Source organism: Mytilus californianus, unplaced genomic scaffold (genome assembly GCF_021869535.1).
Source record: "Mytilus californianus isolate M0D057914Y unplaced genomic scaffold, xbMytCali1.0.p SCAF_5, whole genome shotgun sequence".
Lineage (NCBI taxonomy): Eukaryota > Metazoa > Mollusca > Bivalvia > Mytilida > Mytilidae > Mytilus > Mytilus californianus.
In genome coordinates this window covers 114,910,648-114,937,241 of record NW_026262701.1, presented here as the reverse complement: position 1 = coordinate 114,937,241, position 26,594 = coordinate 114,910,648, and the positions used below count along the sequence as shown (strand labels likewise).

Genomic DNA, 26,594 nt, shown 5'->3' with positions numbered 1-26,594 from the left:
CCAGCTACTTGAATTTTCAATGATTAAATGACTTTTAGATCAGATTTAATTTAAATTTCAGAATTGATTCAGGCTTTGTTAAGAGAGAGACAGGAGTCCAAATACAGAGGACATTTTGAATATTGAGGGATATCACTAACCAGTGGTGGTTATCTTTAAGTGGCAGTTTTTTTGGAAGCTGTATTTTGATAAAATTAAATCTGGAAGCATTTCTGAATGAAGAAAGGTTATATTGATATAGCTGTATAATTGTTACAATACCTATGACAATAGTTCAGTTTTATATGTCAAGTACCTAAAGGTGTCATCCAAAATGTGTCATCCCACTTGGACATCAGTTGAATTGTCACTACACACTGGTACAACTATCCTTTAATAACTTAAGAAACTAAGATTCCAACTCCCTCTGACAAGTAAATGAACTCATCATAGATACAAGGATTGAAATTTTGTATGCCTCTGTAAAGTTGACCTTAGAAATTGGTTATCCTTTTTAGGTCCCTTTTAGTCAATTAGCTCCTGATGTTTCTACATTTTTAAACATCCCTGTCTTTGACATGTTTGGGTTTCAGTATTCCTGGTGAATGTAAATCTAGAAAAGCGCTTTGGATGCTAGAGATTTATCAAGTGTTCTTTTTATTTTTTGACAAATTTTGGCTACATAGAAATCCTCAAATTTTCATTTTGTTGATGTAATAAGAAAGGTACCCAAAAAGGTAACAAGATTATTTTTAAGATTCTGAAAATTTAATATTGTTATTCTGGTTATAATTTTGCAAAAGGAAGACCATTTGTTCTTCAGATTTTAAAGAATGATTTAATTGCAAGGATTTGAATATCTACAGGTTCCTAATTGATTCTCGAAATTTAGGAAAACACTAATTCCACTAGGTTTCTAATGATTGGTATCTTTCTTGTTATGTCCATATGATGTTTCCATAGAAATTTGAATTTGATCTCTGTAGACAAGTTGGCCGTTTTGAATATAAATAATTCACCAGAGGAAATCAGCTATTTGCTGAAGATTTTGACACCATGTTCCTCTAGGATATCCTATTTTGTCTACAGTTCCATTCCAGTGCCATGTGAGTGATGTGAATGTATCCTTGGGCAATCTGTTAGTATCTCATTTGTTATAATATTCCAAAGGACCTAGAGTTGAGTGATGGGACCTTTTCCATTTCAGAACTGACAGTGTAGTGAAGACTTCTAATGACATATGAATCCCTTGTAATAGAGGTTTATAATGATAGATCATAATTGTAAGGAAGATATACTCAAATATAGAAATATTTAAAAATACATAAATTATAGAAAACCCATTATGGTTGACCCATATTAGATACATAGAAAGAGTAGCATTTTCATCTTCTTTTTGGTTTTCTCACAAACAATATTTAACTTTTTCATTAGAATTTTGCTTGGCTGTTGGTCACTATCTTCATTAAATTATTTGCAATGACCACTTTTGAATATATTTCTATAAATGTTCCCAGTGTAAAGATTTTAGTTTTCATATCTATTTATACTGCAATTAAAATATAATGCTGTGTTTAAGCCTATCTATGTTAAATCTGTCATATTGTTTAAGATTTTATAAGTGTTTTTCATGTGACCACTGAGTTAATTCAAATTGGTGGTTTCTGGTCAGTTTTTGGTCATTTAACATATTGACATTGTGGTCAATAAGTGCTGGCTATTTTGACCATTAATGATGACAAATGACTTTTTATATTAAGTGTAAATGACCATTTCCTTCAGAGTCGGACTTAATATGGTAAAAAAGTCATGTGTCGTATGATTTAGTGAAAATCTGACCTGAGGACAAGTCCAAACTCTGTCACAATACTTGTGATCTATGGCTGCTTTAATTTTGATATTAGCATTGGTCATTTAGTCTGGTACATGATGATCTAATGAATAAACCAATATCATAAATAACTCATGCAGACAGTGGCAGTCACATGGTCCAGTGACCATTGATGTTGGACCAGTTGACCGAACTTGATGAAAAAGAAAGTGATCATGTTTCTTAAGTGACATGGAAGGCTATTATCATTGATATAAATGGTCACTCCCATCACCAATTTAATTACTGGCTTGCTGTTCGGTACAATGTCTATTGTGGGATCCACAAACCATCATTTTGATTGTAGAATTGATGGAGAAGATTGAATTCCCCCTGTATTACCCAATTTTTGCTACAATACATGATTATTGCACTTTAAAGTGGGGAAATATTGAAATGAATTGTGTTGGTAAGGGAGACAATCTTGTGAGTGTCTGAGAAGCTGTGAATGGTAGTCGTTAAGATTTTATTGTCAGACAACCATAGTTTGAGCAAGGTCTTTTGACCGTCTTGTTAGTGTCACTTTTGTTGGAGTAATAGAATTATTGTTTATTTGACTTCTCCTGCCCTTATCATGTCCAGAAAGTTGTAATATGGTCGAGGTCTTTTACATGTCATGTTGAAAAGGCTATTATCTGTCACGGAAATTTTGTTGAATCTGAATTTTTGAAGGGTATCATGTCCCTTTTCTATTAGACCTTTGACCTTGTTCATTTCATTTTGAACGATTCAATATTGAAAGCATATGACATTAAGTGATAGCTATTTGAGTCAGATTTTAGTCGTACTGGACACAATTCTCAGAACCCATCTGTATTAGTTGAGATCTCTGTGCTACCAGGACTGACTGTTGTATTTATTTTCCTGTGCTTAGCTACTCTGGTTAATTGTCTTTAAAAAGAGGAGAATTGACAATAGAACAATGAGAACTTTATACTTCACTGTAATCAAAGGAGCAGCAGTTGTAAATATTTGGTAAAGATAAAACCATGTGGATTCATTTACTTTCAAGGTACTTATTTGAGTTTGAGGTACACTTGTAGTTTAGTTGATTCTTGATTTCGTGGTATCAACTAATTCAACATATTTGCCTATAAGAAATTTATATTTTGTAAGTGTACCTTAAGCCACGAAATCATCAAACATTAGTATTCTGTGTATAATAATGGAGCCACTGTACTTGGAAACAATTGAAAAGCTAGAACAGTGTTCTTATCCTGAGGACATTTATAGCTTACTATACGGTAAGGGTTTTGGTTATTGTTGAAGACCCTACGATGACCTGCAATTCATATTCTTTGCCTTTTGTGTTTAGCGAATAATACTCTCTTGCAATCAAACCTGCAACTATAAGGATTATAAATTGAAAGGTATCTGCACTTTACTCTTGGTGTTCATAGACATATAAAACTTTAATAAGATAATTTAAAAACAAAATGGCTTTGAGTTAGATGTTGTGATGAGGTAGTATAAAATTACCAACCTTGTTTTATGAGGAGTTTTATCTACTAATTGTTAATAGGGTAGTATGACAATAAAACTCACTGTTAAACCATCAGACTAAATCTGTGTAAGGTGAAGTAATAAAATAATACAAGCTCATAAAATCCTAATAAAGTGACACAATAAAGGTTATGATTACTGTAGAAAACCATTATCAGGGATCAAACTTTTATTTGTTTTGATTGGCTATTTAGTTAAATGGAAGTCAATTTTCTCTGGTTTGATTGGCTGATGTTGAGATATTTTTATATAATACAAAATATGCAGATTTATTAATAGACAAAATAATGATTTGCAGTTTTTTCTTGGTCAACTTACAATTGAATCTATTTTTGTTATCATTTGTTCATATTTATTGAATACATTTTTATATGACAATTAGATAAATTGAAACAGTAGAAAGTAAGTTTATACAACACTATAACTGGTGTCGCCAGAAATGAAATCATGGATGAAATGTCCATTGTTAGTTGGACACTTAACACGGTACATCATAGAAGATATTGTTTAAAACATAGTTGTAACCTTCTGATCTTAGAATATGATAATAGTATATCTGTGTACAAGTATTGGTGTCATTTGAAAAAAAATGACATGATTTTATTGTTAGCTTTGTCATCACAGGGATAAAAAATGTCTCATCTTGGTTTCTTTTTTTATCCTAACTGCATTGTCCATTGTTAAATTCATAGTGCATTCTACATTCTTGGATAATTTTTTTAACTCCTTTTTGTTTATTTATTATAATTTTCATCCCAATAGTCTACCATTTTTCTTGGAAAAGGAAGCTGCTATTAGAAGTTGGCTAGTAAAGTTGTTCAGTCTTAAAAGATTAGCTAGACTGTTTTTCCATCTTATGATTGATTTTGAGTCTTTTACAGCCCAAGTTGTATTTCAATACAGATAAAGGCAGAAAGTGATAGAGTTAAATTTACTATGATTTTGTTCACATTTCACAAAAACAGCATAGGACAACAATAGGAAGATAAATACCATCATTGTTGCTTTTCTGTCATGTCAGATGCACATTCTTACAAAAAATGGCCACCCACATTCAACATGCTGACCGCTGCAATGAAATCTAATTTCTAAAATGTCATTTAAGTTGTCATAGTGATTTTGTTTTGTAGTAGAGGTCTTGGTTGACAATGGAAGACTGACAGATTGAAATTGTTTGACATTGAACTTTTGTTATTGAAACTGAAAGCTTTGATTTATTGTCATGTTAGATGTCCTTACTAATTTGGATGAAAGTGGCAAGACTTTTTTACTTGGTTATTTTGGATTACTAAGTGTGATATGAATAGTAGTAAGTTGATTTTGTTCATTCATTAATTTATGCATCAAATATTTATTATGTATATAGATTTCCTAATTTTTACTTTTACCATTTTGAATTTGTTATTTTACCTATTTTCTTTGAGCCTTATGAATGTTCCATTTTGACTCATACATATTACATCTTCAATAGGCAGTTGGTCCTTTGAAAACACGACAGTGTGAACTCTTGGATTTACTGTCTTCAAAGTCTTTCTCATGCAGGGCAAAATACTTCAGTAACCAAAAGTTGACCTATAAACCAAAAAAGTACGAAAACTATGAGGTATACTTTGTGATAAAGATTGTTATTGCAAACAATGAGTTGTCTAACCTTGGTTCTCAATATTTCTTCATTGATAAACCTTACATATGGATGAAGGGAGAATGGTATTAAAACAGTCCAAGATAATCTATCTTAAGTTCCTGACAGGTAAGAAGTAAGGTTACATCAAAGAAGAACTTAATTCTGTGTTATTCTTTTGCAGTAAGCTTTGTTTTGGTTTATTTGTATCACTTTTATTTGTTTCCTACACTAGTTGATGGAATTCAATAAATCCTTTGCTATCAAAATAATTATTTCATGAGGTTTCAAGAGCTACTTAAACTCTTATATATATATACTGTAGATAATTCTGTAGAAGACTTGGGGTCTGTATGAGTACTCGAGAGTGATTTTCAGGTTGTTCCTCAGTTTAATTTCAGCACTCCTGCTTTTAAAGTTAGTCCATGTAAAGCTGTACAGTGACCTATGGTTGCTAACTTCTACGTCATCTGGTCTCTGGTGGAGAATTGTCTCATTGGCAATCATACCACATCTTCTTACATTTATATTTCTCATATATTTTGAATTTTTGCAACATGTTTATATCTTGATAAAATTGAAAAGTTTTTACATTAAGTCGATATGTATGTTCTTTTAGTCATTGTTTTTAGAATATGTTGATTGAAATTATTACTTTTCATCAGAGTTTTGATCCTAGACCCTCCTTTTTATTCTATTAAATCCTCGTTACTTCAGGTTTAATTATATCTGTTCTCAATAACCTAATATTATCAGTATGTCTTGTATCATAATTTGAACAATTTGTAATCATAGTGTGTATATATATTTAGATATCCTATAGGCCTATAATGTTCTTCTAGAAGGTGATGCACTCGATAACGCTTTCATAAAAATTGTGAAACTTTTCACACGTGTAATTAGTTTTTAAGGAGTTATACATCAGACATTGATATTGCTGAATTTCCTTGCATTATACTGATATTTAAGCATTACATAGACGATAGAAATGTTCTATCTGAAATTTTAACAAATATATATGTTATTTTGTTCATGTTCTATAAAAAATAATTTCTGTTAAAGTAAAAAAAATAAAGACTTGAAAATTAAGAGTTAGAGGAGAACAGAACTGTAACATTTAAGAGCTACCAAAATCCAGGGAAAAATTATCAGTAGCAGATCCAGGATTTTGAAAAGGGGGTGGGGGGCACCAAGGTAGAGTTAGGAATAGGGCTTGTAAAAAGTCTGCATTAACCATATCTTTAGCTCCATAATCCCTTCCTTAAAGCAGCCTCAGATTGTCTTGTTCTGGTATTAGATTCATCTCTTTCATGTTTTATCTTGATTATTGTGGGCTTGCTTTACCAGCAGGGATTGCATATCATGAACATGAACTATTTTGCTCAGAATAAAGACATTACGATGATCGGTCAGTCTTTTGTTTTGGCCATCTTCTGTTATGGTTACTATTTCATTAATGTTTACTTTGTATCTCTTCATTCATATTCACTGAAAACCTGTTGTTTTAACAGCTTAACTTTCTTTCTCTACAGCAGATACTTTGATCAAATGTCAAGTCTAAAAATGTTAAAAGACAAACAGCTATTTCTTGGATGCAAGTGACACCTTTAGACCCTCGTGTCTTGGGGTTCTTGAAGGTCGTGCACTTGATCACTTTGTGATAATAATTGTGTAAGTTTTCACACATGTAATCAACAATTACTGACAAATACTGCAAGCATTGCCGAAGTGTTAAGATCATGCTAAATAAACTTGACTTTTATGGATCACAAAAACATTCTTAATTTGTCATTTATAGCTTATAGTCTTTTTCAAATAACAAATCATGTATGTCTAATGTTTAGGCACTATTTTCTGTAAGGTTGTGACCAAAGCTAGACTGGACAATAGGTTCCATTACCCAATATAAGAACTCTTGCCCAAGGAACATTTGCTCTAGTATCTCATTGTCAGCTGCTGTTCAGTAATCAGTGAAACCTGTGAAAGGAATTTAAACAGTTATTTATATTAAAAAAAATGTACAATAAAAAAAAAAAAATACTTTATACGATTTATAAAAATTTGTTGATGGATTGGTATAGAGAAGTTGTACAGCATATATTATAAATTCCTATGGTAAAACTAATATAATACATTAAGCTTTGACAAAAAAAAAACAGTATATTCCAGTCTTGGAATCGTTTTTTTTTAAGTGTCCACTCCTGTTCCCAATCTCCTAACTTTTCACAAATTCCTCAGGGGAAAAATTAATGAAATATCAGAAAAGACTATGGCATGTCACGATGTGAATTACAGAAATGATCAGAATTGCACATTAGCAGCAATTACATAATAGATTGTCTGTATGAGAGTAACTATTTAATCTTTGTTGATCAGATATATAAGATTTCATATGTTATTTTCATAGCTCTACTTCTCTGTCAGATTATGAGTTGTGTTACACTTTTATAAGATATTTACTGACATTTATGTGTTTTTTATTAAAATTGAGCTATAGTCTGTTTCACAAATGTTATTTAATGCTTGGTTGATTATAAAGGAAGTAACTAAGATTTCTATGAAAATTTAATTGGATTTTTATAAAGTTTATAGACATTGAAGTCATAATCAGTAGACTAACAGAAAGAAAATTATATTCTAAAAGTGAAAATGGAATAACAAGGGAATAACAAACATTGTAACACAATTTTTATAATACATTTATCTTGCAGTGGTCACAGATGTTGGATCAGAAGCAGGTCATATGTAATTAATTCAACATCTTGTGCTTATCTTTGAATATTTTTTTTTAACCAAGAAAGAAAAGAGTATACGAATTGGGAAGTTTTGAAAATATTAAATAAAAACTTAATTATACAAGTACAGAATTGGAAATTTTTTAAAGATGTTGATTGTGTAAGGGAGGGGGATTTGTGGTGTCATATAGGTCTGTTCTCCTGTTCACATATGTTCACCTTATTTTGAAAAAAAAAAAATTAGAAAGAGGATTGGAAACTACTGATTAGCCTCTACCTATGATCTGCCATTGTTTTTCATGTCGTTACTCATTCTTAAGTTAGAACATTATACAAAGTGTTCAATATCATATTTTAGAAATCTGGCATCTAGAGTCCGACCAGGTTTAAACCATGTATCGTCACTGTCTGAATGCTTGAAACTTGTCTATTTTGAAATGAAAAAATCATGGTGCAAAATTTGCATGAACTGAGACAATCAGTAAATTAGCTTCATTAGACACATTTATTTTGGAATTTATCTGAATTTCATTTGTGAATCATTACCATCATTACCTAAATATGTTTACAGTTCAGAAAGAAAATAAGGAAATTAGCAATAATTGAATCACATGACATTTTCAATCAGACAGTGTTTCTGTCAATTTGTTAAAACTGAATGTAACTTAACATCAGTAGGATCCAAAATAATACAAAATAGCAAGTACTTAGTTAAATAGTCATGTTTTCTATGGAAACATGCTGCTAAAATGAACATTAGCGCTAGGATACAGTTTCTCAAGAACACAACAAAGACCAATCGTTATATAATGACTATGTACGAGGCTTTGTAAAAACATAACATCAAATGAATGTTGTTGGGAACTTTAGTAATGTCGGTAACAGAAGATTCAAGTTTACCGTATCTATAATAAATAAAGCAATTTACAACAAGAAGCATTTGTAGCACATTTTTTGCATTATTCGATAATATCATAAATATTTATTTTCCTGCACTTATCAAGTTGATTTTTTGGCACCTGATCCAATCCTTTACATATCAAGATGAAACATATCAAAATTAGACGGAAATTGGAAATGATCCGTAGTTCCCAGACGAAGCTCTGTTTGAATATTGTGATATATAAATATGCATGGCACAAATGTTGCATGTCCGTGTTGTATCTGGGAATGTATGAACAAGGTTATACCATGTTGTTGACATGTGTGTTTAACTGGTATTTGATTGACGGTTACGTAACACGTTGGATATTGTTTTCATTGCAGTGGCTTTTATAGGATTAGTATTTGTAGTCATTCAAATCTAAGTACTGGCTGTTATGGGTACAAAATTTAATGAAAAATTTCAATTTTCTTTTGAAATATGCTGTTTTTAAGCTGTTATTTTACATATCTAAATGGCATAAATGCTTAAAATACTGTCACAAAAAATGTAAGTTTGGATAGTTGTATAAACGACTGCTGTTAGCTAAAGAAAAGAATCGGATACACACTATCTTGATCTGCCTTTAAAATTCCAAAGCTGAAAGTTAAACATAGTGAAAATATTCTAAAATCAAACAAGCATTTAAAATGAATGTTTTGGCCATTGACTGATAGATTTTTCCGTATTATAGGGATGATTACTCCATGTTTTGTGTATGTTAATTCCAGTCTATTGCATACTACAAACAGCACTGCACCAAACAACCCATTACAAATTTGTCAAATTTCACACAATCTTTACTTTTCAAATACTCTACAGAGGAACATTTTTTTTCAGGGTATTTATCAAATTTGTATTAAATTTTATGATTTGAAAAATCGATGTTTAAAAAACTGAATTTAATTATTGCTTTGTTAAAGGATGTATTTTATCAATACGATATCAAACATCGAAAGGACAAAGAATAGAAGAATATATAAAAATGAATATGTTCTTCTTTAGAAATGGGACAAAGCTTTTTGGCTGTTGTTTAAAGAGAATGTAGCAAGTCTGTTAGAAATCCCATGTCCAATTTGTCCATAGTATGTAGACATGAAAAGACCTAGTTTCTGTATTAGTAGGGGGTCATTGGTTCAAATAACGCCATTCAAAATATTTTTGTACTTATGAAAGGTTACAAATATCATTGGTATTTTCTTATGTGTTTAAATATATTTAAAATGTTTATCGATATCATTAAACGATTAAAACACAAGTGGGGATCTTGATAATATTTTATCTTGAAATTATATACTTCATTATGATTTTAGTAAACATTTACATAATAAACATTATGTGAATGAGTACTTAGAAAATTTAATATAACATTTAATTTATGTAAACATTGATAGATATCGAGCTTGTAAAATTATAAGTATGTTAAAATATAACCAGAGTGGAAAGAAAAACATTATTCTAACCCCCATATGAATAGTTTTATCCATCAGACAGAATAGTACTATGTAATGTTGCCCAGCTGTAAGATTTATTTTATATTAAAGGTCCTGTCATACAAGGTTTGTAAGTCCAGGCAAGAAATTCAAGAGCTTTAGAAACATAGATTAGACCTAAACAAACCAAAGTAAGGGTTCCGGTAGAGAAACCATAAATGTAACCTCTGACCTGTGTGAACTTTAAACTTGATCTCTGACCTGTGTTAACTCTTAACTTGATCTCTGACCTGTGTTAACTCTAAACTTGATTTCTGACCTATGTTAACTTTTAACTTGAACTCTGACCTGTGTTAACTCTAGACTTGATCTATGACCTGCATTAACTCTAACCTTGATCTATGACCTGTGTTAACTCTAAACTTGATCTTTGACCATGTTAACTCTAAACTTGATCTATGACCTGTGTTAACTCTAAACTTGATCTATGACCTGTGTTAACTCTAAACTTGATCTCTGACCTGTGTTAACTCTTAACTTGATCTATGACCTGTATTACCTCTAAACTTGATCTCTGACCTGTGTTAACTCTAAACTTGATCTATGACCTGTGTTAACTCTAAACTTGATCTATGGCCACGTTAACTCTAAACTTGATTTATAACCTTGTTAACTCTAAATTTGATCTCTGACCTGTGTTAACTCTAAACTTGATCTATGACCTGTGTTAACTCCAGTAAGTTATAACCCCTTCAATTCACATTCACAGGCCATGATGGAAAAAGGGGCATTATTATTTTACATTTTATTGAATTAAAACATAGTATAGTTGCTAACATCTGCATCATTTGGTCTCTGTTGGATAGTTGTCTCATTGTCAATTTATACCACATCTTATATTTATTGGGTTTTTGGTCTTTTTGAGGGAGGTTTGTTTCAAAAAAACTATTAAAAGTGCTGTTCTAAATTTTACCTAGATCTTTAATAAGGAAAAAAATGAAGGTCTTTTGATTGGTCATTAAAATACCAGTGATAGAATCTTCAAATTATTCAGAAAATCACCTTAATAGACTTTAAAGTTCAAACTGTCTAAATTTCATCAGATTTCTATTACATACAATATTGTGTCCCAAAATTGAAATAATACACAAAATTTTAAATTATCTATTGACAAAAATATAATTATATGCAATCTTTAAACTGCAATTATATATTTTATAGTAATACAACCTTGGAGGAGAAAAATTACTGCAAAATTTATTTGTAATTTAAAACTGTTAAATTATTGTATCATTAGACTATCTGAAGACGACTCCAACAATTATTTGTCATTCTGAAACTGTTTTAGAAACATCAGTAATATGACAAGTGTGGTTAAAGATAAAGGACAAATTCCCTGTGTGTAGCAACATTTCAGTTAGATATCTATTCTGGTTATTCTGTCTCTTTCTGTATATTATGATGACCATATATAGTGAGTAACTCAATAAAAGTATTTTGATGATTTTTACAATGAATTTTGGTGAAAAATTCCTTTTGTTAAAAACTACTATCGAGAAGTGTCACAGAAAAAAAATACTGCAAATATTTTTACTTTATCTTTTACATATATTTTCTGCTGACCAGTAAATTTGTCAAATTTCCTTTGTGGTTGTATTTTGTGGCCGAAGTTGTTTGTCATGGTTACCAGTCTGGTATTGATACCAGATTGTTAACAATGTTATATCAGTTTGAAGATCTATAAACCATTGTATAATGCTGTGTCTCAATTACATTTCCAGTCCATAAATGAGCATTTAGTGTGTTTTTATTGCCGTATCGACACCCGACTTAGTAAAGTTTAGCACGATATGCATAGAGGATTTCAATGGGCTAGCTTAGAGATTTTTTTCAAAACCGAAGACGCTTAGTAAAATTGAAGTGACGTTTTTTATGATGACTGAAATTCTATCCCAATCACATACAATGGGTCTCAACGAAAAAATGTATCAGTTTGAATAAGACGGGTGTGTTTTCAAAGTAATTAGTCATGCTAAATAACCTACGGTGTCTAAGTTTGAATTGAAATCTTTACAAATCTTTAAGATTGTCTTTATTAGATTGCTTTAAATTGCATATTCAGAAAGGTGTTATATTTAAGGGGTCAATACTCTATACATATACTCTGCTAAGTTTGGTTTTTTTTAACGAAAGAAGTAATACAAGATATGCTTTAATTATTTAAAACAGGGTAATATTAAATCATTGCTTTATTATGGGTAGTAGAGTGGATATTTCCTCGGTATTGAGATCAAAGAATTGTATTTTACTAATTTATTTGGTTTTATTTTTCCCACTTTATTCTTTTCTCATTTATTAAATGTATTTTTGAAATATTAACATTGAAATAGTTAAACATATGGCCATCTGCTTTTATGGTTCAAATGACCATACTAATTTTTATTTAATGTTTTCATGGTAGACAGACAATTTGTTTGTAAATTTAAGTTGCTTCTGTTTGATATTTAGCGTTTAAATTTCTCACCTTAAATTTGAGAGTCATCAATCAATTTCTTTCATAAAAACCAATTTTGAAGAAATTGACCATATAAATGTATAGTTAAAAAAAAAGAATATTCACAAAAAGGTGACATATAAAATACCTCTTTCACAAAACTACCATTGATAATTTATATGAGCTATTTTGTGATTTGAAATTGGTTTAGAAAAGCTGTTAAAAATGATGGATGGAGAATTAAACTGGATGGCGTAGTACAGTTCTGGGTCCGAGATTCATTTTCTTCCATATCCTTTATACCAACTATTGAATCAATAAAATTGTTTATTCCAGGTGTTGATTTTGTTGGCAAAAGGATTTACTAGCCATTTATATTTTTACCTTGTTGTGAAGCAAATAGAAATTTTGTCAATATCTTTCGCCTTTATTTTGCCTTTATTTTCCGTTTAGAAAGCAATTATATGACGGTAATGTATCTGAATACACTTGACGTTATTCGTCTTGTCGTAGATGATTGTCCCAAATCATTGTGAAAGACGTCCACGCCGAACAAAAGTTTGTAAGATATTGTCAACATTACCTAACTTTCTCACCTGTTACTTTGTCAGTACAACACTTCATGCATACATCAATCATTTTACAAAGCAACATATACATTTTTAAATCTTGTGTATTCATTGGCCTCAAAATAACGTCCAACTGTTTGTCATGACCTGTTGCACCAGCTTGAGATACAGTAGTAAATGAACCATTTGGAAAAATCAATTCTAAAATATATTTTGTCCATATTTGTCTCAGAGAGAGTCACTTGGGTGCAAAATTACCTTTAAATTTGCTAACTCAATTGAAGAAGAAAATCCTTTTTCTGCTGGAGTGAACTTGATGTATAAATTTAGAACCAGGAGGAGGGAGTACAAATTTTTCTTTGATGTTTTTATAGTTGTGATTTATTTATTTGGAAATATTACATAATAGATAGTTTGAACTGTATTAATACCACTTTATGGGGGAAGTCTGAAGTACTTTGTATTAAGGGGACATAACTCTTGTCATTGAACCATACAAAGCTATCATATGTAGCAGGAATACAACAGAACTTCTTTTGATACAAGTGTTTGTGTTTATTGTGCAGAAAATATGCTTTCAGTTAGGTTATTAAGGGCAAGTCCTGCTAAATTTAGCAGAATTGGGCATTATAAACAATCGTCACCTCCAAATTCTAACTGACATATGATTAATGCTTCCTGTCTTTAGCAAGAAACTGAAAATTTAATTTCTAATTCAAAGTGTCTTGTATAAAGCTCATTAAATAATGATTCGTAGTATGAAACATCCAAGATTTATATTTAGAATAAAGCCCATTATAAACTATTACCTGTTTAGCACGAAGCCAATTGAATATTACCGGAATAGAAAAAAAAAAGTAAACAAAAAATCCTTGTCTAGCATGTAAACCGACACACTATCTTTTGAAGAAAGAATTCCACTGTAATCTGTGTGTTCTATTTATCCAGTATAAAGCATATCAAAGTCTTCCTTTCTAGAAATACTCACACATATTTAGTTGTTATTGCAGCAGTCTTGCGTTCTGAAATAGCCACACATAACTAGTTGTTTCTGATCTAGAAATAGCCACACATTACTAGTTGTTTCTGATCTAGAAATAGCCACATATATTTAGTTGTTCTTGCAGCAGTATAATTGGTGAAAAATGTTAAGTATTTTCTTTTTCTTTTTCAGTTTTGAGTTGATAGTGTAGAGTTCAGAGTTCAGTAAGTAAATAAACAATTCTATAGTTTTCTAATCACAGACAAATTAGTTGTCACATTTACTAGTAATTAAACAAATATTACCATCCAGTGAAAATAGTATATCCCCATGAGGTAACCAGTTTCTGCAGGGATAAAATTTTATTTTGCTTTTCTAAAGTTGTTAGGTTGCTGTCTCATTTCCCCTTTTATTTGAATTCAAAATAAAAGAATGCTCATTTAAACAACTTAATTTCAAACTGAAATTTTGTTAAAAGAAATATAGAACTGAACTGATGGTATTCACATGTGTCTATTTTTGGTTTGCTTGTAGTGTTGGCTTGCTGTCTCAATGGAATTATACTAAATTTATTTCTAATCATTAAATTTCAGTAAATGTTTTTCCTTAATTATAGAATAAGCCTACATAATGTCCTGAAACATAGAATTGAATTTTTTGAGGCTGAAGCACAAGTAGCCGTGCATCAAGATTTTTGCAATGTACAATTGAAGTTCATTATTTACCATGTATTGTATTCATACTGCAATACTTAATGCCATAATAAAGAAATTATTTTGGTGAAAATCATGCCCTCCAGACATTTAGTGAACATCTAAAAAAAAGTACAAACCAAAAGTCTTTCGTAACATCTATGGAGAAATGTTTTTAATAGTAGAACGAAGCACTATATATAAAAATAAACTAATGTAAACAAGAAAACCTCATGTTTATATATCTTTAGGAAAATGGAGTCTAAGGTGAAACATTTTTACTATTTACGTAAAGCTTGAAGCTTAGTAGCACTGTACAGTATACCATAAATTTACTGACATTTTTGTGATAAAACTATGGGAAAATTGTCTCAGAAAAATGTTAACAAGTGACCAGAGATGTTTGTTCAGTTGGGACATTAGTTAAGTCCTGGGCTGTCGTGTTTGTACTGGTTTGACATCAACAGTTTCCTGGAGAAAACATAAAAACTTCTTTGATTTTGAACTAACACTCCAAATAAGACAAGAAAACATGATGAAAAGACATTATGTTAAAATCATGTACTTCATATATGTATGTCAGTTGTCATGCAAATACTCTATATTTTTATTAATGTGTCGCTGGTGCTTATAATAAAAATGTTTTCTGAAGTGGAAGGTAGTTAATAATAATGAAAGCTATTTTCAAAAGGCCTGGAACAAAAAGCCTTAATTGAATTTGTTTATATTATTTTTAAAGAAATTTGAAAAAAGCTTGTTCGAGCTTTCTTTTGTTAGGAACCATAAGAAAAGGAAAAGGAAACAAATTTTCCTCAAAAATCATAAAATATTGCTATTCTTTTGCTATAATGATGCTTAACAGCAGAAGTAAACTCCACCTACTTTATGGTGTTAATTCAGAAATTTCGTATCAGAGTAGAATGGTCCATTTTCATATGGCTAGTCATATTTTCTCAAGATGTTGGAAATTGATTGAAAAAGTAAAAGATGTTGAAGTTTTTTCAGAGGAAACAACATTTATAAAGATAAATTCTTAATGTATTTTTGTTACCGTGGAAACATAAATTATGAGGGACAGGTGGTAATTTTATCAATTGAAGTTTATTGCATAAAACCTATACCTCATAGTTTTCTACTGTTACTTAATAGTTTTATGCTGAGAAGTACCTGGTGAAATAGTACTAATGTTCTCTGACACCTGGTTAATCACTTCTTATTTACATCAAATTTAATAAATGTATTGTCATTTAAATTCTTTTTTGAGACTTTTAACCTTTTGCAAGCCTCCATAAAGTGATGGGAAAGGGAGTAGTTCTGTTACAAACCCCCAGACATTGGGTAAAGGTCATGAACTTCTTTTCAATTTATAAAGATATGTATTAGTTTCTGTTCCTTTTACAGTAAGTCTATCAGGTGTTCTGGGAAATTTCTATTATTTATTATGGGAGATGGATTAATGGGCTATTCTATGGCAACTTTCTCGTGAAATACATAAATCCTAAGACCCATCCTCTTGTCAATACCTGTAACATGCAATATTTGCTTCTGTCAAAGTAAAAATTGGCAGACAAAAAAGGCAGAATTGGTAAATTTAGATTGGTAGATTTATTTTGACTCCCTCAATAAACAATTAAGGTAATAGTTACGCTCTATATCTATATAGATATTTTATTTAATAAAACTGTACAGTCCACGGTTACTCCTTTAAGAAAACAGCTGATGGTTTTTCCTTGTCTTTTTCTCATAAAAGTTAACATCTAGGAGGATAATGTTGAAAAATCATTAATAAGTTTAAAAAAATATCAAATGACAGAAAATTGATGTGTTTTCAATGTTCTGTGAAATTATTCCTGTTTATGATGTAAGGTTAGAAATCCTAGTATATCCCCTACTGTGTGTAGATACATTATAAATAATGGAAACTGTTAGAAATTCTCTCAGATTTTTTTATATGGCAACAACTGGATTTGGGACAAAAAGAAGCTGACATTTAGAACTGAGGTGAAGGTCAAATATGTTTTTGGAAATTGTCATTGGTCACTGCTGTAAAGGTTAATTTTTTTAGATATGTCTTACTATGGTTAAGTCCTAGTGTGTTTATTTAAATCTAAAAACTTTGCTGTGGAAAGCACTGAAATATTTGGTAGTTTATTCACAATTGTTAAAGACTCTAAGTGCACAAGTGCTTGACATATTGTATTAAAAAAGTTAGTTTGTTGACCTCTGGATGCCTTTTTGGTCTTATTTTGTTGTTGGTTTTCTTTATGATGTAACTATAACCAACATCACAATTTATTTATATAAATTCAATATTTTCATATTAAGGTAAATAGAAACAGTATTAATGTGTTTGTCTAGTCTTTATCAGGGTTGGTGTTTGTGTCTAGTCTGTATCAGGTTGGGTTTTGTGTCTAGTCTTATCAGGTTGGGTTTTGTGTCTGGTCTTCAGGTTGGGTGTTTGTGTCTAGACTGTATCAGGTTGGGTTTTGTGTCTAGTCTTATCAGGTTGGGTTTTGTGTCTGGTCTTCAGGTTGGGTGTTTTGTGTCTAGTCTTATCAGGTTGTGTTTTGTGTCTAGTCTGTATCAGGTTGGGTTTTTGTGTCTAGTCTTATTAGGTTGGGTTTTGTGTCTAGTCTTATCAGATTGGGTTTTGTGTCTGGTCTTCAGGTTGGGTGTTTGTGTCTGGTCTTCAGGTTGGGTGTTTGTGTCTAGTCTTATCAGGTTGGGTTTTGTGTCTAGTCTTATCAGGTTGGGTTTTGTGTCTGGTCTTCAGGTTGGGTTTTTGTGTCTAGTATTATCAGGTTGGGTTTTTGTGTCTAGTCTTATCAGGTTGGGTTTTATGTCTAGTCTTATCAGGTTGGGTTTTGTGTCTGGTCATCAGGTTTGGTTTTTGTGTCTATTATTATCAGGTTAGGTTTTTGTGTCTAGTCTTATCAGGTTGGGTTTTTGTGTCTAGTCTTATCAGGTTGGGTTTCTGTAAACAGAATGAAGTGAAATTTCCAAACATTTCATGGAGGGGATTTTGTTCCGTTTATTACATATCTGTGATTCTTCAGACGGTTGTAAAAATCTCTCAATTTTTAAGTCCCTCTTCTTTTTCTCATGTTAAAATCTAAAATCTTCCCCTTCTTAAAAATTTCTATCCAGAAAACTCATCAGTCTCCATTCAAAATATAAAAATTAAGCATGTCAGACTCTTTGATGGCGTTCTAAAGATGACTATAATCTACTTTTATCATTGAGCTAGTGTGTTAGTAAGTTATTTGCAAGTTCAAACTGATAATTTTCATCAAAGAAACAAAATTCTGTATCCATCACAATTTACAATTATGGTGAATTTGATGAAAGATTTGAAGAAATTGAGTTTGTAACTGATTTATTGTAATGTCAGTGAGGTATGCTGGATATCTCTCGGGTACTTCATCTAACTGTCATGTACAGGGTCACAAAGCTAATCAACTAACAACATTAGTTTGTGCGATAATAGATAGAACAGTTCTTGGGATTTTAGTGAGATATTTGAAAATGATAGAACAGTTCTTGGAATTTTAGTAAGATGTTGGAATATAATAGAATAGTTCTTGGGATTTTAGAAGATGTTTTGAAAAAATGCTTTTTTTGTACCACTGCTTAAATGCTAGTATCATTATTATAGATTTTTTTTTACTTTTTCGTAAATATTTAAAGGCTGCCTAATTACAGAAAAAATTTCAGACCAAATATGGCAATGTTAGGAGACTACAATATAACATAATTTACAAGTCCATACTGTAATCAAATACATAATTTTCTTACTGAAATAAATGTAAAATCTTTTTGTTAATCTGCCCAACGTTATAAAGAAAAATTAATGGAACAACTGATACCTTCAATTAATGTGGGTTGACTCGTCTTAATTTAGAATCTTAACAAATACCAAACCGTTTTTTGCCAAAATTTTTCAAATTTATCAGAAAAAATGATTATAGACGATAGACGCTGTGGTCATAAATCTTATGTCAAAAAATTCTGTTTGTCGAAAAAAATGTTCAAATCAAAATGTGATTATTTATTTGGTGTATCTGTTGGTTTATTTAAACTGTCAGATTCCCTCTGCTTGCCATCCATCATGTACTCCAGCTATAAATACAAACATTTGTATCATCTACCAGTTACAATCATCAGTTTCTTGTCAATCTCTATACAGTTGTGCAACAATATATATTTGTTTTAATATCATTCATTTTTGTCAAAATTTTGGCATTTTACATCCTTGTTTTGTCTTTAATTCATTTTTCTTGAGAAAATTAGTCTGTAATTACTATACCATATGTTTAGATATAATTTTAGTTTATTATACAATCATTTTTCATTCACAGTGAAAGCTCATTTTACATTGTTTCATGCTAAAGAGATATATCATGGGGAGAAAAAGAGCATTGGATTCAATATATTTTTTCTCACAAACTAAAAACAATATTGAGGTTTTTGAAAAATCTGCCATGAAGTTGTACACATTGTCATTTTGCATTTTACTATGTTTCCTGTTATCTCTAAAAAGTTGTTTTTTTTTGAAAATTTTCTAAAAGGAGCAAAATATAATGCTATGCCATCAGTTTTAGGCATGAATAATTATTCCAAGTTAATGGATTTTCAAACACCAGTTTTACATCCTTGAAGAGTGATGAGAAGTCCTGGCTCAATACACATCAAAGAGTTTACCATTATACTTTAATAGGGAACCATAGCTGGCCTGTTATAAGGATTTTTTTACTCTACCCTACATGCCCTCGTCTTGTGATTGTCAAAATAAATCCTCAATCCTTAGGATTTCTCACTTTTCAAAAACTATTTAATCGATTTATTGAGTTTTATGGTATAATTTTTACTCAGACTCTTTAATAGATGTAGTATTTGCTAATGGTCAAGTCAATCAATCAAATACAATTTTGAACTTAAAAAAATGTAAAGTTCCCTTTTTTGTTGTTGTTTGTTTCAACCTTCTCTTTTTCTGTTTTAGTGGGGGGGGGGGGGGGGGGGGGGGGGGGGATGTTTCGGCACAAAAAAAATCACAGAACAGTATGTGAATTCTGTACAATTTCTAACTTATCACTAGCTCTGTACATAAGTGGCATTACCTGGATTTAGCTAACATAAATAAATCTATACCATGTTTAAATATTGGTTTATCTTCCAAATTAAGAAAAATAAACCCTGAAGTGGAAATAATTGTGGTCTTTTGTAACATTCTGTGAACTACATGTAATGTTTGTCGTCATTAGAACTATATACTTCCAAACAATAATTCTAGGTATGATATGCACATCTTGATTTGGAGCACAATTTTCTGGTCTATGATCTATACATGTTCAATTGATTCAAATAAGATTATTTGATGCCGCTCCTTAAGCTCCTCCTTAAGTTATAAACAGCTTGAATTGATAATTCCTTGAAATATTGATTGTATTCACATAAAGAGTTGTCAATAACTTTAAAAAATATGTAAAAGTGTTAATGATAATTATGGAAGTCCTTTTTCGACATGGACTAACTACTTTTGCCATTAATGATTGATACAATGTGTCTTTGGTATTTTGTTGATCTTTAGATATGTGATAACTCTCCCTGAACTTGTACAGGGAATATTTTATAACATTCACAAAATGACAGATATACAGATATACAGAGGGTATAATGTGTAATTATATTAAATCTCAAGATATGAATATTGGGTCAATCTTTTCTAAAATATAAAAAATCATAAAGTAGGAAATTTTTGAAAATGTCAAGTTTGTCATTACTTGCTTTTGACATACATGAGGGATGAATCATTTTAAAGAAGGACTCTTGGATAAATTTACAATATTTCCATTCAATTGACAAAATTTGTAATCAAATTTTAAAACAGCATATTATTGGTGCTCAGATTTTGACAAAATTATTTTTATTTTCCTGTGTACTTTATTTTATTTGGCGGCATTTTGTCCTAGGTTATGGTTGTCTTTCTGATATTGTTTTACATCTAACCCCCTTGTTTTATTAATTTTGTATTTACATTGTGTCATAGATCAAATTTATTCGTTCAGTGTATGTTTACTTGTTTTTATTAATATGTCTTTTGATTGAGTTAAGCAATTTCAATTGATATTTTATAGTGTGTCTTTCTATGTTGTAATGTTACACTATTGTTTCAGGTAGGGTGAAGGTTGGCGCCTATTAAAACGTTTAAACCCGCTGCATTTGTTTGCACCTGTCCTAAGTCAGGAACCTGATTTTCAGTGGTTGTCGTTTGTTGATGTGGTTCATTAGTGTTTCTCGTTTCTCGTTTTTTATATAGATTACACCGTTGGTTTTCCTGTTTGAATGGTTTTACACTAGTCATTTTTGGGGCCCTTTATAGCTTGCTGTTCGGTGTGAGCCGTGTCAAAGGCCTTACTTTGACCTATAATGGTTTACTTTTACAAATTGTGACTTGGATGGAGAGTTGTATCATTGGCACTCATACCACATCTTCTTATATCTATGAATTATTATTTTTTTGTAATATTTTTAAAGGATGGTTTATTTTGAAAAAATGTCTTTTGTTGAGACATTTTACTTGAAATGATTTTTTCCCCTGATTGTTTCTGATTCTTTACACTTCAATCTTTTCCACCATAGATTGAAGTTTAGTTGCCCCCAGTTCCCCAATCATTACATTTGTTGATTAACATCTATATGGTGTTATAATGAGATAGATTTTGGTATGTTCTGCAGGTAAATATCTCACCTGATACATCATCATGTCACATTTTTATCTGTAACCCTAAGGCAACTAATGTGATCACTGGTTAAAGGGAAGTAACTCTAATGCAATAAACTGGTTCCATTCTCATAACCAAACAAAGGATAAGAAAAATCAATATAAACAGTTGTAAATAAAATTTAAAAAGTGAAAATGAAAACTAAAAAAAAAACAGGATTAAAGAATGGGAATTGTTAAAGGGGATTCATGAATATGAAAATATATATTTTTCATTTATTTGAGTGATTTGGCAAATAAAACATACTCACTGTAATACAGAAATGCATGATAATTTTCCTTATGTGTCAATAATTTTGAACTGATGAACCTTGTATGATATAGTAATTACTTATGGAACTATAAAGATAGGACAGTCCTTCCCACGAAATGAAAAAAAATTATGATTTTTTTCTCAATTAATCTAAAAGCTTATGATTTGTTATCATATAGATGTTTCAGAACTATTATGTTTCTATTTTCTTATCTGTATATATCATTTATTCTAGATAGTAGTTTTATTTAATGTAATGATTTGTCCCGACCATAATCATGCAATAGTATAACTTTGGGTCCTATATAACCATTTTTTTAAATGATTATACATTTAGTTGTGTCTCATTCAATTCCTATCAAAACAAAATTTCTAGTGCTAATTTCAAAAATCAGACCTTGTTAAACCCATATCTACAGAGCTATGCAAATAATAAAGATATTAATTTTCTTATGATTGAAAAATCAGAAATATGTTTCAAGAAAAGAAACCAAATACCTGTAAGCTATGATAAAATGTTACATAACTATCCGCTTGTCATTACCACTTATCGGTAAATGTAATTATTGTAATCTATTCTCTCATTTCACGTATTGTCCAATGTAAAAGTGAAAATCAATGGAAATTATGCACATTGCATTTTAATTACAAAATTGACGGCTAGATTTTTAGTTCATTTATAAACATTTTAATGATATAGATCTTGCACATTGTATCATAATGTTGTAAAATTCAATAACAAATAGAACATGTAATCAAGTACAGGTCTAAAATTCTTTATTGTTTCATACTTGGATGATTTTGAATACTGTGGATGTCAACCATGTAGAAATATTTGCACCTTTAAATAAGCTACCAATACCCTTCTCTTGTTGGAAATTTGACCTGTTCAAGTTGACAAAAACTTGTGAACAATACCCAAAACAGTATTTAAAGAGGTCCTTAAGAGGAGTCTATTCGGATACAAGCAAATATTTTCTGTTTTTTAATTCTTTGGCCCTCTTGTTTCTAAAATATACTTGCCATAGAGAGCTATATTTTTATTATCCCTAACCCCTACCCCCAATTGTAATCATAGCCTTTATATCTTTCTTTAGTTAAACCATAACATAATCCTTCCCCTAATGAACATGGTCTTTTAAAGTGAAAGGAAACATCATTCTGTAGTAGAGATAGGGTGAAATTGAAAATAGAATTTTTATATTTCTTTTTTAAAGTTTAGATGATACATAGCTTAAAACATAATTCATTAAGGATTTCACAATTAAGTAGTTATGACAGTGTATAGATATTTGTTTTTGTCTTCATATCACCTGTTTGTAAAAATTATTATTATGGGCATGTCTTAAAGCTCAGAAAAAAACCTTTTTGATTTGTTTTTTTCAATAATCACCAATTGATAATCTAAGACTATATAAGGGCTACTCAAGCCAGCTTTTTTTTTATTTCAAAATGAATTCTTTTGAAGTTCTAAATGTTTATGCATTTGGGTTTCCAAACAATTTTTCAGACTACCATTTGCATACTGGTACGATTTAAATATAATATTCTTAAAGTAGATATCCAACGTATAAGTCTTGTAATCCAACGTATAAGTCTTGTAATTGTAAAGATAGGGTTGCCACTCCCTTGAGCAAAATTGACACAAGACTCTTTCCTGCTTTTCTCCTTAGGTCCATGTTTTGTAGTGATGGTCTTAAATGTACTGACCAAACTTTGCCCTTGAAGGTTGTATCAAATGTTGAAACTTCAACATTTTGAAGGAACAACATATTTGTTTTTTTAGTAAATAATACTTTAATTTTCTGTGCAAACATTTGCATTAAAAATAAATTTATTATTTAATCACAGTATTTTTTTATCTGTATATATTTGCTTAATGTGTCATAAATTTTGTAAAAGGGAGGTAACCTGTATAAAAAAATCTCTATTCTTACTGGTATTGATGTTTTGCTCTTAAATTTTTATTTTGAGTGATTACCTCCCTTTGAGTATGCTTTAATCAAGTGGGCCTTTAAAATTATATGTTATTGTTTTTTAAACCCCAATCGACTCCATATTTGAAGGCCTACTCTTTCAAGTTTTGATTTGTGCATGAGGTTTGTTTTCCTAGGGTATTTTTTTGGTAGGGAGGGGGGGGGGGGGATTTGAAAATTTTAAATGAGCTGTTTACCTTGAAAAAAATACTTGTATAAAAAACAAGGAGATAAAAGTTTTTTTGAAGCAGAAAACTATTTCCCTAGTTACTGGAATCGATTTCCTTTTGCTCGTAATTAAATCATGCAAATTGTTTTTATTTGATCTGGGTTTTTTTTTCTAGGAAATTAAAACATTTTGAACAATATTTTTTTCATTTCTTTTTAAATGAAGAAGAGTATACACAAAATGTATGTTGGCCACCACAATGTGAAATGTGGTGAAAAGTTGTCACTAGGAAACATTGTACAGTTTGTACTCTCATCGTAGAATAAAGAGTGAAAAAGTTAATCTTTTCATCATCTCTGAATTATTACAAAAAACTATTTGAACAAGTCTTTTGCAACGGTGATTGATTTTTGTGATATAAAATCTTTTTTTTTTTAGTAATGATATATATCTATATTTTATATGTATCTTATCTTTTCCAGAATTGCTGTATCCAAGAAAACTGAGTATTGAAGAAATAAAAATCAAGAGGAGAGCACCACAGGGTTTTTAAAGTAGGTTTCTTATCTTGTATGATCTTTATGTATAATAATTATATTACCATGAAGATTTACCCTATTTCATGGCCTCTTAGTTGTCAGTCATCAAATTGAAGGTAATGGTTTAGGGAATAGAACACGTGGTCCTCCATACAGGCAATGAATGGGTTGTATTCTTTATGTAGTAAACCAAGCGTGAAAACTTTGTGTGTTGGTTGTGTGTAAATGTTTTCATAAAATACAGACGATGGACAAGGATTAAAACCTATGTAGAGAATAAATTGTGTACATTTCTGTAGCAAAAAAATGCATTTTCTTATAATAGGAGGTTGAAACATTTTATTACACTATGTAGGGATTTACACTTGAGATTTAATTTGTTTATCGGATATTAAATGGTGGACAATTTTACCTGTTTTTTTCACCTGATCATGAAAGGTGAGTTTGTGTATAGCATTGTTACATTTTACGGTAATGTTGATGTTACTCTTTGTTCCAGGGATATTAGGAATGATTTGTATATAGATTTCCTGTTTGTACTATTCGTACAACTATGTTTATCTACCTATCAGAAATTTGTATCAAATTATGCCACAAAAATATTTGTTATTCATTGAAACATGAACCGCAATCTGCCAGTAAGAAGATTAAACTTTGTTGACATTAAGTTGAGATTTCAATGATTTTTTCATGACAAATGTGCAGGTTATCACAACAAAAGCGTAAAATTGTATTTGATTAAAAATACAAAAAAGAGCACTTACTTCCAAAATAAATATTGAAAATTTACACTTTTAGTGCAAGTTTTTGTAGCATTATATCTTTAGTTCAATGTTTCAAACTGAATAAGCAGTAGGAGCTGTAATCAAACTTTTTAAGCATAAAAATTGAATTAACAGATTAAGTGAAATTTCTTCTTAACATTAAAGCTGACATGGTTCTAAAACATTAAATTGTCAGATTTAACTAAAACCAATGTTGATTTTTTTCACATTTTCTGGAGCTTGTTAAAGTAAGTTGCATCTACTTTTTTCTGACCTTAAATTTGAAAATGACCTTCTTTTAGAAAAAAAAACAACCAAAAGGTATAAAGGATCTTTAGTTTTTGAACACATTGACTAAATTTCTAGGGAACACTGAAGGATGAGATCATCATATATGGTCTTGTATTAAGTGTTATCTTAAGTAAAGAATTGTGTCCTATAAAATAATGTCATAAATTATCCGTGGGCCATTACAGCCTGTCATAGTTCTTTTAGGTTATAGGTTAAACCTTAAAACAAGTGTAGTACATTTGTGGACTTGACAGAAAGTATGTTAAATTCTTGGTTAAGGAAGATTTAATTGCAAACAAGTTCTATAAGTTCATTGTATTATGATTTTAATTTATTGAAAGCATAACAACATTTTAAGTACATTGCACTCTTAAAATATTTATTTAAAATCAATGTATAAAAAGACAATTGTTCTAAATTCTCTGATATAAATGGTAATTTTAGTAATTCTAGGAATGAAGTATCGCTCAACGTTGAAGATCATTGGTAGGATATCAAGCATAGAAAATTCCAATTTAAAATTTTTTTTTTCTCAAACTTGAAAATATTACTATAAAATATCAAATAATTTTTTTAGAAAACTGAAGAGAAAATAAAGATATGTTTTAAATATTTATCTGTATCTGATGATGTAAAAATTCTGATTTAACACTAAAACCTTGATAATTTTTGATAATTATGTATTTAAATGGATGCAAGGAAGGGACAAACCCTTTCCCATTATATTTGGGTTACTTCGTTGTATTTTTAATTTGATCTATCAGTATGCCAAAAATTAGAATTTTCTATTTTGAAAACGTCACACAATCAACATGCCTGATTACTTGAATTTGAGCAGAATTGTTTTGAACCAAAGTTGGATACCTGAAAAGAATGTTTGGCTCAGTAATGACAGTTTAGGGAATATTTTTTTTGCTCAAAGATTTGCAATCAATAGAATCAATTGTCCACTTTAAACTGAATGATAGGAAAAAATAGGCTTTTTAAGTTATGAAGTTCGTGGCCCTCCTGTTTTCTAAGA

General features: G+C 30.3%; 1 protein-coding gene across 3 annotated transcripts in view; it reads left to right on the top strand.

Annotated features, from left to right (window-relative positions):
- Positions 1-26,594, top strand: part of LOC127700714 (cell adhesion molecule-related/down-regulated by oncogenes-like) — a 115,823-nt gene that overhangs the window by 27,031 nt on the left and 62,198 nt on the right. For 2 of the 3 annotated variants that reach the window (XM_052204313.1, XM_052204312.1), the window contains exons 2-3: positions 14,301-14,332; positions 24,462-24,533. The gene's annotated coding sequence lies outside the window, so the exon portion shown is untranslated. Of the gene's footprint in view, positions 1-14,300; positions 14,333-24,461; positions 24,534-24,694; positions 24,957-26,594 lie in introns of those variants that run through there. The other variant, XM_052204314.1, reaches the window with a different exon arrangement.